General features: G+C 40.5%; 1 protein-coding gene across 1 annotated transcript in view; it reads right to left on the minus strand.

The window, feature by feature from the left end:
- LOC115135817 (neurite extension and migration factor-like) overlaps positions 1–4,026 on the minus strand; it is a 33,246-nt gene extending 29,220 nt beyond the window's left edge. The window contains exon 1 of the mRNA XM_029670929.2: positions 3,635–4,026. The gene's annotated coding sequence lies outside the window, so the exon portion shown is untranslated. The remainder of the gene's footprint in view (positions 1–3,634) is intronic.
- Between the last annotated feature and the right edge of the window lie 10,136 nt (positions 4,027–14,162).

Raw genomic sequence — 14,162 nt, forward strand, 5'->3', positions numbered from 1 at the left:
TCCAGCATTAGAGCCTTGCTTAAGACTGAAACTAGACGGATTAGACGATCCCCCAGACAAGGAGTTATGGAAGAAGGGAAAACCAGCTGAAAGTAATTCTTCTTCTTCAAGCCTTAAAGATTTATCTGAATAATGGATGTATTGTGAACCATGGTTCGATTGTACTGTATGTCCACGAGGCTGGAGAAGGAAGGAATTTGAGGAATATCAGTTAATCGTTATTAAAAGCGTTATGCAAATGTCACTGACAGAATTACAGTACATAAAGGTAAATGTCTATGCCGTCAATATCTTTGTGGGAGAAGTAATATTTGCATTTTGTTTATCATATGCTCAATGCAAGGTAAGGTTGAAAATAAGATGAACGTCTTCCCCTTAGGTGTTGCAGAACAACAATGAGTAAAACGTTTTATCCTTACCCCACTTAAAAAGGGTTATCAAACCTCTAACCCATGCACCGATGAACCTTGACCTATGTATCAATACAACATGTCATTTAGAAAATGGTCTCAGAGACTGTAGAGTATGCTCATTTACTGAGAGGTTGACCTGAGAGGTTAACCAATGAGGTATCTGATTGTGAGAGACAGAACATAACTGCCATACCTCTGAAAACACGGACCCTATCCAAATAGAAACGTAAAACCTTGCTGTTATTTTCGTCTGGAACTTTTCTGATGACCAAGGTCATTAATGGTTGGCTGAACGACTCCTCCCCCTACACAGCTCTAGTGCATTAAACCGGAGGCTCCAGCTTCAAGGGGGAGAGGAACACAAAAGCCTCCTGTTATTCCTCTGTGCTGCTGCTTTCACCAGGACCTGTCTTTGCCTCTCTGAGTACATGGCTCTACAACGACGGCAACATGGCCCCGTCTGATGGACAGCCTGACATTCTGCAGCAGCCCACAATGGCAACATGTACTCACCCTACAATATCAACACCTCCCCCCTCAATCTCCCTGTGAATCAAAGCCATTTGTCACATATTTGTTAATAATAGAGCGTGCATGAGTCCTCAGCTAAGAGACATTGGTAGTAGGTTATTTAGCAACCAAAGCTGAGAGAAAAAGCTTTTTTCTAAAGGAAGAGATGCAACAACTGTCTTCCCTTCTACTAACTCTCTAATGCTTGGAGGCCTTAGGAAATATACAACAAGTCACCGTTGTTTTGAGTGTGTGTGCCCTATTCATGCCCTATGGGTGTTTTGAGTGTTTTATACAGCAAGGGAGGGGCTACCAAAAAAGATACAGACAAGAGTAGTCCAGGACCACAGCAGTGGGGTTGGTATCTGTCTGTCTGTGAGAATGATAGAGGAGCATTGTGAATGAAACAGGCCCAGCATGGGCAGCTAAAGAGCTCAGCACTCTGCTCTAATGTCTGTCTGTCTGTCTGTCTGTCTGTCTGTCTGTCTGTCTCTGTCTGTCTGTCTGTCTGTCTGTCTGTCTGTCTGTCCCACTAGAGAGGAAGCTCGGCTCAGACTCTTTCCCTGCAGTCATGAAAGCAATCAAAAGGGGCTGAGCCACCCGTCTCCCGGGGTTGTTACCTTTCTGTTAATTACAGCACACTGCCTCCACTCCCTCTGACGCCGAGCAGCGCCGCAGTCACCGCAACGGTGCAGTACTGAGGGAGGGAGGGGGCGCTCTCTGAGGGAATGAATGAGAGAAAACCAGGCACAATAGCATTTCAAATCAAATCAAATTGTATTTGTCACATGTGCCAAATAAAACAGGTATAGAGACCTTACTGTGAAATGCTTACTTACAAGCCCTTAACCAACAATGCAGAATAAGAAAATGCTAAATAAAATAAATGTACAATATAGTAACACAATAAAATAACGAGGCTATATACAGGGGGTACTTGCAGCGAGTCAATGTGCAAGGGTACTTGCCCACTATTCAACAGGTTCAATCGTATGAAAACATGTCTGTTAATGTTCTGTATAGCCATTTTAACAGAGGTGAAATTCAAGTTGATAGCATACATACAGGGTCCTATATAGAAGACTGAAATGTGTTAAATCAATGTGACATCTGCCCAGGTATTGGTACAACCCCTCACCCAACCTCCCAGGCAGCCTCACTCCTCCCCCTCTGGCACTACTTTCAGACAAACACAATGCAGTGCTGTGTGCAGCCCAGCCTTCAGAAACCTGCTCTCTCTTTGGCTGAGAACCTTGGGCTGCTGAAGTAAGGAAGACAAAACCCATAGAACGGTGGGACAGAGGATACATTAACAGGATTGTTGTTGTCTCACCCTGAACATGCCTCCTCAATCACATGAGGAGAGATGGGATGGGAGGACCAGGAAAGGAAAGAGGAATTGATGCATGGGAAAATGACCAGCATATTTCTTCAAAATGACTTTGAAACCTTATTGCATCAATGGAGCGACCTGGGGCAACACAACCCCTTGGGACAGTAAAGGACACGTACTAGGTCTGGCACTGGGATAGGTAGGCTTTAGCAGGAACCATGCTTGAGTTGATATACAGACCTGATCAAATTAAAGGATGTTCAGGGCCTATTAATGGGGATACTCTGAACTAAATGAACAGGGTTAGTTTGGTCCTCTTATCTGACGTATTTTCCAAAACACGAAACCAATGAATTAACCTTCAATTTCAAATAAACACTTGTGCATAATTAAGCCTGATAAACAATTCCCCAGCCATTTCACAAAGGAATGTTGTTGAGTTAAAGAGAGTAGGAGCCCTTTATCCAGGCGTTATTCTGGAAAGAGGGTGAATCATCTAGTTGAGCTCTCCCTCCCCTCAATCCAGCAGAGAGCTTGAAGTATGTTATTGCCATACATGTGAGAAGTAGGATATATATGAAACCTTACAATGATAATAATACTATGATAACAATTAAATCATTTGTGTGTCATTATTGTACACAAAGAGAGTATATTTCTGAGTGTGGCCGGTCTGAACTTATGTCACATACATATGTGAACTGAAATTGAACACAGCATCTAACCACAGGGGAAGATGAAAAGCTGGGAACTCAATGCTGAAAATAAATTAATCTGGGAGCACAGAGAAATGGTCGATTTCATGCCAAGGGGAGCACATTATTCAGTGAAATGTTCAAGTTGAAGCACCTTGTTTACTGAACTAAGCACTGCCAAATACCGCAAAGGTTGTCCACGACCTGTACTGACAATTCTCATATTGCCTCTGTGTGTGTGTGTGTGTGTGTGTGTGTGTGTGTGTGTGTGTTTGTTTTGGGGGATGGGATGTGGGGTGCAGTTTGCAGGTGCTCTAATGCTCCAATGTAGGGTATCACTTTTAAACCATAACATTTAAGGAATGATGCCTCTTAATGCATTTTATAACAATTGATGTCCCTCTCAGTTTAAAAGTGAAGTAACTGTAATACATGAAATACATGGTTAAAATACACATTCCCCAACAGATGAATGTTGATCTAATGTGATGCATGAAATACATTGTTAAAATACACATTCCCCAACAGATGAATGTTGTTCTAATGTGATGCATGAAATACCCGCCCCCTTTTATTTCGAATGAAGCCATATGAAGAAATTGCAGACTACGTTGAATATTCTTCACGCAAGTGTTTCCCTGACCTGAAAAACCATATTCGTTACTGTACAACATTTAACTTACCTCTATATTCACACCGGCTGCGCTTTTCCCGTCGCCAGCATTTCAATTACACAGTTGTTTATTTGACAGATGGAAACTGTATCTTCTCCTCAATGCAGCAACCTCACCATGTTTTTCCCAAGCCCGGACTCCCTGTATCAGCAGGTGGACGCGCCTCCCTATGATGGAGACAGCGCGCCTCGGTCCCCCTACCACTCCATTTTATTCTACAGTCTTCTTTGTAATCCAGGAAATAAACAAAATATCTTGACCATTCCATGTGTCATGTGTAGGTCATGTTTTATGAAGCGCCATGGCCATATTCATTTCCTATTAGGCTCCCTGGATTCATGTACACCGATACTGGATGCTGCTATTGTTATGCCATATTTTTTTTTCCCAGATGCACCCTGTCCCTGACAACGACGGCAGGCTCGTGTCAGTTTGCTCCCCCTCTTTTGCGACCTGCCATAAAGAGCGCGCCCACAAATTCCACTCGTGACCGCGCTTCTACGTCGTTGACGCGCCCAGTTTAACGGTGCAGTTTGGTTCTCAAGGAAAATAGCTATTACAATGTCATCACACACGTTGAAACGTTAAATGACAAGCAGAGCTCTCTTCTCTTAAAATGTATATTTAGCTAAACCTGGAACCTAGTTTATGGGCTTATAAATTGGATGGATTATATTTATTAGAGTTTTACCATTCTTCCTAACATGAAAAGCATGATTGCAGCCTGCAATTCGGGGCGTTCTTGCATGTGCACCCTACCTCGAGCATCCCATTGGTTCCTGCATGAATGCCACCCCTCGAGCACACGATTCATGCCTGTGTGACACTTTTGATATTCTAGATTTCCACTAATTGCCTGTGCAATAAAAATGTGTGTCAAAGGAGAAATAAAAGTATTATCTGAGTTTTTGGGGTGCAAGGGACACTATTTGTAGCTAGCACACAGTGTCCTTCGCTACCGCCTGCCGAACACCTGCCCTCACCGTCATTAACAGAACTGCTGGAAAGCAGTGCCCAACAGACAGGGGCGAAGACACTGCCTTACCGGTGTCCTAGCTAGCTACCGTTGTCAGCCCCGCCTCTTCTTCTGTGGGGTTTATCGGCAGTTGGCATCAAATTTTATGGTGCATTGCCTACTGTACTGGAGTGGCCCCACCTCCCACCTGTGTACCACAGTCCTAGCTTAAAAATGGACCAATTGAAGTATAAAAAGAGGGGTTCCTGCAGATGCAGAAATGCAGATGCAGAAGACCCTTTTTCCCGGGTGCAACTCCAGTCCTAGAGGGCCAGAGTCTGACAGTCATGGGACAACAGTTTTCTGCACAATTAAATGCAAGGTGAAACCAACATAACCTGCCTGGCCACCTTCAAGGAGCTGGGCATGTGAGTTAGAGATGTCCAACCTTGTAAGAGAATGGCACTTGGGGATAAATATAAATTGCAGGTGAGCTTTTTGTTCAGTGCTATATTCTTATTCACTCTCTGAGAATATGCTGCTCCTAAAAATCATCCAAGGCAGGGCTGTCTTGGCATGGATCCATCTAGTTAAAGGTACGGAGACAGGCTGATTTAACTACTCCTATTCTCAAATCAAAAGAGATGCAGGAAAATCTGGCAAATCGTGGATGTGATCATTTTAATCTTTAAGTTCTTCTTCAACTCAGACGATAATCATTGTCGACCACCTAGACCTGCAATTATGATTACGTTTTGGAGAGGCTGCAGGATCCTCGAGTTAAGTGAACAAAGTGTTTTTCATTTGTCACGTAAGAGCACTCCATACTAATCTAGCTACTAACCCTTCCTCTAACTACCAACTTTTCATTTGAGCAGCCTTTTCCCAGGTATCCTTGAGATTTGACATGAATGCACATGAGCTCTCCTCATCAATGGTGCCTGACTCACTATAACCACATGATACATATTTTCTAGAAATAACACCAAGAGAACTGAACTGGCAGTTCTGATAACCTGCAGTGGCATAGTTTGAGGAGAAAAACATATTGTGCAGAGAATGACATATCCCTTGTATCCCATTTTTAGACATGATTACAATATGTTAATATTCACTGAGTATACCAAACATTAGGAACACCTTCCTAATATTGAGTTGCACACCCCTCCCCCCTTTTGCCTGGCGGGGCATGGACTCTACAAGGTGTCAAAAGCGTTCCACAGGGATGCTGGCCCATGTTGACTCCAACAGTTGTGTCAAGTTGGCTGGATGTTCTTTGGGTGGTGGACCATTCTTGATACACACGGTAAACTGTTAAGTGTGAAAAACCCAGCAGTGTTGCAATTCTTGACACAAACCGGTATGCCTGTCACATGGCCCTTTCAAAGGCACTTAAATCCCCTCAATGGCACACACACAATCCATGTCTCAAATGTCTCAAGGCTTAAAAATCCTTTTCTCCCCTTCATCTACACACTGATTGAAGTGGATTTAACAAGTGACATAAATAAGGGATCATAGCTTTCACCTGGATTCACCTGGTCAGTCTGTCAGTATATGTACAGCAGTAGTTATATATACTGAACCAAAATATAAATGCAACATGTAAAGTGTTGGTCTAATGTTTTATGAGCTGAAATAAAAGATCCCCGAAATGTTCCATATGCACAGCAAAAGCGTATTTCTCTCAATACTTTTGGAGCTCACATACAGTAAGTCCAATTTGTAAGTCGCTCTGGATAAGAGCGTCTGCTAAATGACTTAAATGTAAATGTAAATGTCAAACATTTAATTGACTTATTGTAAAGTGGCTGTTCCACTGGATGTCATAAGGTGAATGCACCAATTTGTAAGTCGCTCTGGATAAGAGCGTCTGCTAAATGACTTAAATGTAAATGTAAATGTTAAGAGGCTTACTAAAGACTCAATTCTGACTGTTGACAGAGAGACCTGAATTTCAGTTTGAAATCAATCATCGCTGAAATTGTATTAATTAATGTTATATAATTAATTTTAGTTGTATGCTGCATAGCTTAGACACTGATATAATCAGTCTATTTTGTCTGAGTATGATACTCCTTATGAAATATCTTATGAGAGATATGGATAACAAGAAGCAAGCCCTGCTGGCAGACTGGGAATTTGGGGTTATGGTCAACCTTCCCACTAACCTTCTCCATACTTAATTTACTGAAAAGCACCACTCAAACATCTGCTATATTCTCTACCCCAGATGCTGCAGGTGCTCTTGTTATATCATGCCCTGTGTAGTGGCCTATCCCTGTTGGGAACTTTGTTTAATACTGCCATACTGTTGGTATGATACTGTTTTGCCCAACTAAGTGTTGGTTCTCCCTTCCTCATTATCCCACAGAGTTACACAGACTGTGAGTGGGCGGCTGGCCCTTTACAGTGGCAGCTTTAAACTGGGTCTTTAAACCTGCTCAGCACTGGGATGGGGGCACAACAAAGCCTTCACTGAGGGAGCAGTCGCTTCTGAGATTACAGATGCAGAGGGAGAAAGGAATTAATGAGCAAGAAAAAATGTATCCTTGTATCTCAGCGATTACACATTTCTGATTGTCTATCGATTCATATAATGACTGACAACAATAATCTCATATTATATACAGTGCCTTACAAATGTATTCACCCCCTGTTTTTTCTATTTTGTTGCATTACAACTGTAATTTAAAATGATTCTTATTTGAATTTCATGTAATGGACATACACAAAATAGTCCAAATTGGTGAAGTGAAATTAAAAAAAGAACTTGTTAAAAAATTCTAAAAAATAAAAAACAGCAAAGTGATGTGTGCATATGTATTCACCCCTTTGCTACAAAGCCCCTAAATAAGATCTGGTGCAACCAATTACGTTCAGAAGTCAAATAATTAGTTAAATAAAGTCCACCTGTGTGCAATCTAAGTGTCACATGATCTGTCACATGATCTCAGTATATATACACCTGTTCTGAAAGGCCCCAGAGTCTGCAACACCACTAAGCAAGGGGCACCACCAAGCAAGCGGGCACTGTGAAGACCAAGGAGCGCTCCAAACAGTTGGAGAAGTTGTGGAGAAGTACAGATCAGGGTTGGGTTATAAAAAAATATACGAAACTTTGAAAATCCCACGGAGCACCATTAAATCCATAATGTCAAAATGGAAAGAATATGGCACCACAACAAACCTGCCAAGAGAGGGCCGCCCACAAAAACTCACAGACCGGGCAAGGAGGGCATTAATCAGAGGCAAAAAGGAGATCAAAAATAACCCTGAAGGAGCTGCAAAGCTCCACAGCGGAGATTGGAGTATCTGTCCAAAGGACCACTATAAACTGTACACTCCACAGAGCTGGGCTTTACAGAAGAGTGTCCAGAAAAAAACACCTCTCATCACCCTGAGAGCACCATCCCTACAGTGAAACATGATGGTGGCAGCATCATGCTGTGGGGATGTTTTTCATCAGCAGGGACTGGGAAACTGGTCTGAATGGAAGGAATGATGGATGGCGCTAAATACAGGGAAATTCTTGAGGGAAACCTGTTTCAGTCTTCCAGAGATTTGAGACTGGAACGGAGGTTCACCTTTCAGCGGGACAATGACCCTAAGCATAGTGCTAAAGCAACCCTCGAGTGGTTTAAGCGAAAACATTTAAATGTCTTGGAATGGCCAGGTCAAAGCCCAGACCTCAATCCAATTGAGAATCTGCGGTATGACTTCAAGATTGCTGTACACCAGCGGAACCCATCCAAATTGAAGGAGCTCAAGCAGTGGCTAGATGTGCCAAGCTTATAGAGACATACCCCAAGAGCATTCAACTGTAATTGCTGCAAAAGGCAGCTCAACAAAGTATTGAGTTTGCTCAAGTTTTCTGTTTTATTGTCTTATTTGTTGTTTGTTTCACAATAAAATATATTTTGCATCTTCAAAGTGATAGGCGTGTTGTGTAAATCAAATGATACAAACCTCCAAAAAATATATTTTAATTCCAGGTTGTAAGGCAACAAAATAGGAAAAATGCCAAGGGGGTGAATACTTTCGCAAGCCACTGTCTTATTATGTCCATTAAGTTACAAACCCAAACAATTCAGGTCCCATTTTCCTAAGGTTATGTCCTGTGGAAATTCATATAAGCAACATCCACGTATTGTTTAATACATTTGTTAAACTATAGGGCTACATGTAAACTCCCCCACCACAACTATTTCACTAATAAGTGAGCTCTAAACAGGCCACCCTCTGGTTACCATGTCCCTAATCCTTAGTGATCTAAACTTTCCACAGATATTAATGCAGTTAACCCTGAAGGCTTCAGACGCGACTAGACGTTTAACAGCAACTTACTCTTTATACTGCCATTTTAAATATTACATGTCATATATCTATGATGTTCAAGTACCAGTAATCTCTGTTGGTTTATGCCCCTTTGTAGAATTTGAATAGAGAGTGGAACTAAAGACTGACGAAGACCTTCTGTTTGAAACGTCACACTCAATAAAACAAAGGGTGCATTCAGTATATGTATTTATTTTTCAGGATGGTTAGTCCAGGAATAAAATATGATAGGCCAGAGAGTTTTCCTGTCTCTTATGCTCATTAACTAGTATAATCAGAAAATGATTGGAGCTGCAGAGTTCCATACCCCATCCAGAGGGGTTATTTTGTAATAATGAGGGTTAATCCGTCTACATTTCTTAGAAACACAGTGTTCAGACAGACAGACAGTGAGGGCTACAGCAGTCAGGTGACACTGGTGAACCTAAAGCTCGTTATGACTGGAGTATCAGGAGTTGTTACAGGAGGTGGGACTCAGGTGAGCTCTGACCCTGGGTGTTGTCAATACACAGTGTCCATACAGGCGCCTTTTGTAGAAAAGGCTCTTGTAGTCATTATCATTTAAAAAGGAGATTTCCTACTGTAGCATATTATGCAGTTTTGCACAAACATTATTTTTTTTCCCATTTACATCATGCCTACATGGTGGCGCAACGGTCTAAGGCACTGCTTCTCAGTGCTAGAGGTGTCACTACAGACCCTGGTTCAATTCTAGGCTGTACATCAACAGGCTGTGATTGGGAGTCCCATAGGGTGGCAGGCAATTGGCCCAGTGTTGTCTGTGTTTGACTGGGGTATGCCGTCAATGTAAATAAGAATTTGTTCTTAACTGACTTGCCTATAAAAATAAATAATATACATTTATTACATTTAATTCACAATGAACTAACATGGGATGGGCACAGAAGCTGTCCTGTTATGTAGATGTCACATTGGTTGTTGGAATACTGTAAGTGTTTTCATGCTGACTGTGGGACTGTATAGCCAGCCATGGTTACTCAGACCTGGACCCACTGAAACCAGCCAGGCTATTTGCATATCCATGTGCTTTCATTGTTGATGGTTTATGGAAATCTGACAATTCACAAGTTTCTACAGGACCAGTGTGTTAGTAAGGCTCCTGGTGCCCAGTGTTTCATTGCACAAATGTAACATATTCAGAGATGGAACACACTGACATAATCTGACAAAATAAGCTCTTTTCTGTTTTACTGTCATTAAGGAACAGAAAAGTTAGCAACACAATTCCACTCGGATGCTGAGGTGATTTGGAAGCATTTCAAATAAGCTGCTTACATTAATTCTATTTGAGGAGCCAGGCTTTTTGTCATTTGTTTTTAAAAATGGTGTTTTGTCTTTGTTTTCCGCAAGAGCCGTCCCTCCCTTTTCACAAAACCAATTAATCTCCACACAGAGTTCTATACACAAGACTTAAAACGGTTTCATTAAAATATCCAGCAGCAGCGAAATTTAGGCTGCTGTGCTGCATTTTATTATACAAAAGACTGAGTTACATATACCGCCAAATGCTACTGTCAAGAGATGATGTTCAGGATTAATTTAGGATATTTGAAATTAACATAATACAATTTAAATGTTAAAGAATGTATTGAATACATTCACAGATGCTACAGTGGGTGCTTGTATTTATTGAGAGTATGTATTTTTTCCATAATTAAGTTGAATGATAAAGCCCCACTGGGCACACCATGTCATTTCAATGTGGAAATGTGGGTAATATTTGGTTGAGACTTTGACCAACAATGTGTTAACCATCTAAAATCAAATTCCAATGGAAAAACAATGTCTGATTTTTGGTTTAGTTGTCATCTAAATGTGTTACCACTGCACATTCAACCATTTAAAAGCACAGCAAAGTTTAAAAATTGGATTTTTAAAAATGTTATACCACAGATTGTGATATCACTGTGCTTCATCTAATAGCAGAACCAAATGACCTGGATTACAGTTGAGATTACACTAAAAGTACATGGTGCAAGTGATCAATTTTGTTCGAGATTCTGCACAGATTATTACAGCAATTGTGAATATCTCCACAGACCTGTGACGACCTATGCATGCACGCACGCTATCTTGAACATGCACGCTTTATATGATTACATAAAAAGAAATGTACAGTTACAGTAACTTCAAAAATCTGTCCATGGATGTCTTACTCATTTTAAGGTTGAATATTACATTAGTTTGCAAAATAGTCTTAACTTTAGGTGATTTACTATATTACAAAAGCGTTATAAAATGTGTTATATTTGTGCTTTACCTAATATCACAACCAAATTACCTGTATTGCAAATAAGATTACATTACAACAGATTGGAGATTCTGCACACATTATTATTATAGCAATTGCAAAGGTCTCCACAGAACTGCACCCTTTGCATGCCATCTTAACATGCAAGCTTTCTATGATTACATAAGACAATTACAGTAACCTGAAAACGTGGCCATGGACGTGTTACTCATTTTAAGGTTGAATAAGTAAGATAACATTAGGATATTTACTGTATTGCAAAAGTCATATTGAATTGTGTTTGGTTGTCAACACAACCAAATGTCAACATTTTAAGGAGATGTATCTTTTGTGCCACTGACTTAGTCTGGGTTTAATTCCAGTCGTTCTACAAACGAATAATTTACATGTTGGATGCACGTCTCCATCTCAACCAAAGTTAAAGAATAGGACTAAATCTAATCAAATTTTAAATGAACTTTAAATAAAGTTTGATTTAGTCCTATCCTTTAACTTAGATTTTTGGTTGAGCCAGAGACGTGAATCCAACATATCAATTATTTGTTTATCGAAAAACTGGAATTAAACCCAGACTAAGTCATATGCACAAAATATACATCTTCAAATTTTGACATTTGGTTGCGTTGACAACCAAACACAATTCGAAATCAACCAAAGCTTGAACCCTTTGCCTATATGTATTGTCAATTTTAGTTGAACTATGGGTTGAATTTAAACAAATCGCTGTAGACCTACATTCTATCCCTGATGACACATGACTAATAAAGTATGGTTTCATTTAAATTGCTCTGTTTAACCTACCCTTTGGAATGACTTTGATAGCAACAGTGAATCTATTTAGTTATTTACAGATCTCTCAATAATAATTCTCAAGATAGCACATTGGTAATAGTCAGTGACAAATATTAAAGCTAGGCTTGGTTAAAACCCTGAATGGGAGAGCAAATGGATAGCTGTAGATACATCAACTCCCCAGTAGGAGGTGCTGCCCAGCCTATAGTGGATATAACTTTGAAGATCTGACGTCTCAAATGTAGAAATTCAACATATATTATAGAAGATTTGTTTGTCTATGTTGAAAATTGGTTACCATGATGACATAATCCTGTGGTTGAAATTTCACCCTCAAAACAACAGTTGATTACTTTTTTCAAATCCAATGTATATTCCAGATAGATTCCACATCACAATATGTTAACAAATTACATTGAAACAATGTTGATTTAACCCGTTTGTGGCCAGTGGGGCATCCACTCTTTTTAAATATACAGTGCATTCGCAAAGTATTCTGACCCCTTGACTTTTTCCACATTTTGTTACGTTACAGCCATATTCTAAAATTTAGTTTTAAAAAATGTCCTTCGTCAATCTACACACAATGACAAAGCAAAAACAGATGTATACATTTTTTCAAATGTATAAAATAAAAAAACTGAAATATTACATTTGCATAAGTATTCAGACCCTTTACTCAGTACTTTGTTGAAGCACCATTGGCAGCGACTACAGCCTTGAGTCTTCTTAGGTGTGCCAAACTCCAAATGGGCTGTCATGTGCCTTTTACTGAGGAGTGGTTTCTCTCTGGCCACTCTACCATAAAGGCCTGATTGGTGGAGTGCTGCAGAGAAGGTTCTCCCATCTCCACAGAGGAACTCTGGAGCTCTGTCAGAGTGACCATCGTATTCTTGGTCACCTCCCTGACCAAGGCCCTTCTCTCCCGATTGATCAGTTTGGCCGGGCGGACAGCTCTAGGAAGAGTCTTAGTGGTTCCAAACTTCTTCCATTTAAGAATGATGGAGGCAACTATGTTCTTGGGGAGGTTCAATGCTGCAAACATTTTTTAGTACCCTTCCCCAGATCTGTGCCTTGACACAATTCTGTTTCGGAGCTCTACGGAAAATTCCTTCCACCTCATGGCTTGGTTTTGCTCTGACATGCACTGTCAACTGTGGGACCTTATGTAGGCAGGTGTGTGCCTTTCCAAATCACGTCCAATCAATTTAATTTACCACAAGTGGACTCCAGTCAAGTTGTTTGAAACATCTCAAGGATGATTAATGGAAACAGGATGCACCTGGGCTCAATTTTGAGTCGCATAGCAAAGGGTCTGAATACTTAATAAGGTATCTGTTTTTTATTTGTAATAAATGTTCAAACATTTCTAAAAACCTGTTTTCGCCTTGTCATTATGGGGTATTGTGTGTAGATTGATGAGGACATTTTTGTATTTAATCCATTTTAGAATAAGGTTGTAACATAACAAAATGTAGAAAAAGTTAAGGGGTCTGAATACTTTCCGAATGCACTGTACGTGTCCAATCAAAACAACAGCAACAGTTATTAGATGTCATGTAAAAAAGCCAAAGCCACTAATTTCCCGGGTACATTTCACTTTGAGACCCAACGACCCTGCAGTCACAATTGAGCAAATTAATAGGCAAGTGAACAATTGGAAAGCCAGACCTGGCAGAAAGTGACAGACAATACACAGCAAATAAGAGTAACATTGAAATGGCTTTTCTGTAAGAAACCAGCTGTTGTCTACGATTCAGCAACCTTTCGGAGAGGAACCAGCCCCTGCCAAGGGACAACTAAGCTAAGCTGGCTCCTCAGCCATGCAGCCAGGGGAGAGGTTGTCATGGGTGATGCAGTTTTGGTGCCAATTCTGTGTATTTCATCATGACATCTGGAACTGGCCTTTCACTGCCTGTAGATCAAAACATGCCAGGCATCATGCTGGTCACCTCTTGAATAGATCTCAAGAAAAGAGTTGTTATTCTCTGACACAGAAACATGCTCGTTATCTCTCTCATTCTCTACCTACACCATGCATAAGGTGAACCATACATTGAGACTTTAATATCTTTAAAGATACATTCAACTAAATGCAAATGAAAATACAAAGGCGAAATAGAAAGTAAATGGTTTAGATCTAGGTTGTCTGTGTGATTGTCTTTCAGGCCAAATTAAGA

Source organism: Oncorhynchus nerka, linkage group LG10 (genome assembly GCF_034236695.1).
Source record: "Oncorhynchus nerka isolate Pitt River linkage group LG10, Oner_Uvic_2.0, whole genome shotgun sequence".
Taxonomy (NCBI): Eukaryota; Metazoa; Chordata; class Actinopteri; order Salmoniformes; family Salmonidae; genus Oncorhynchus; species Oncorhynchus nerka.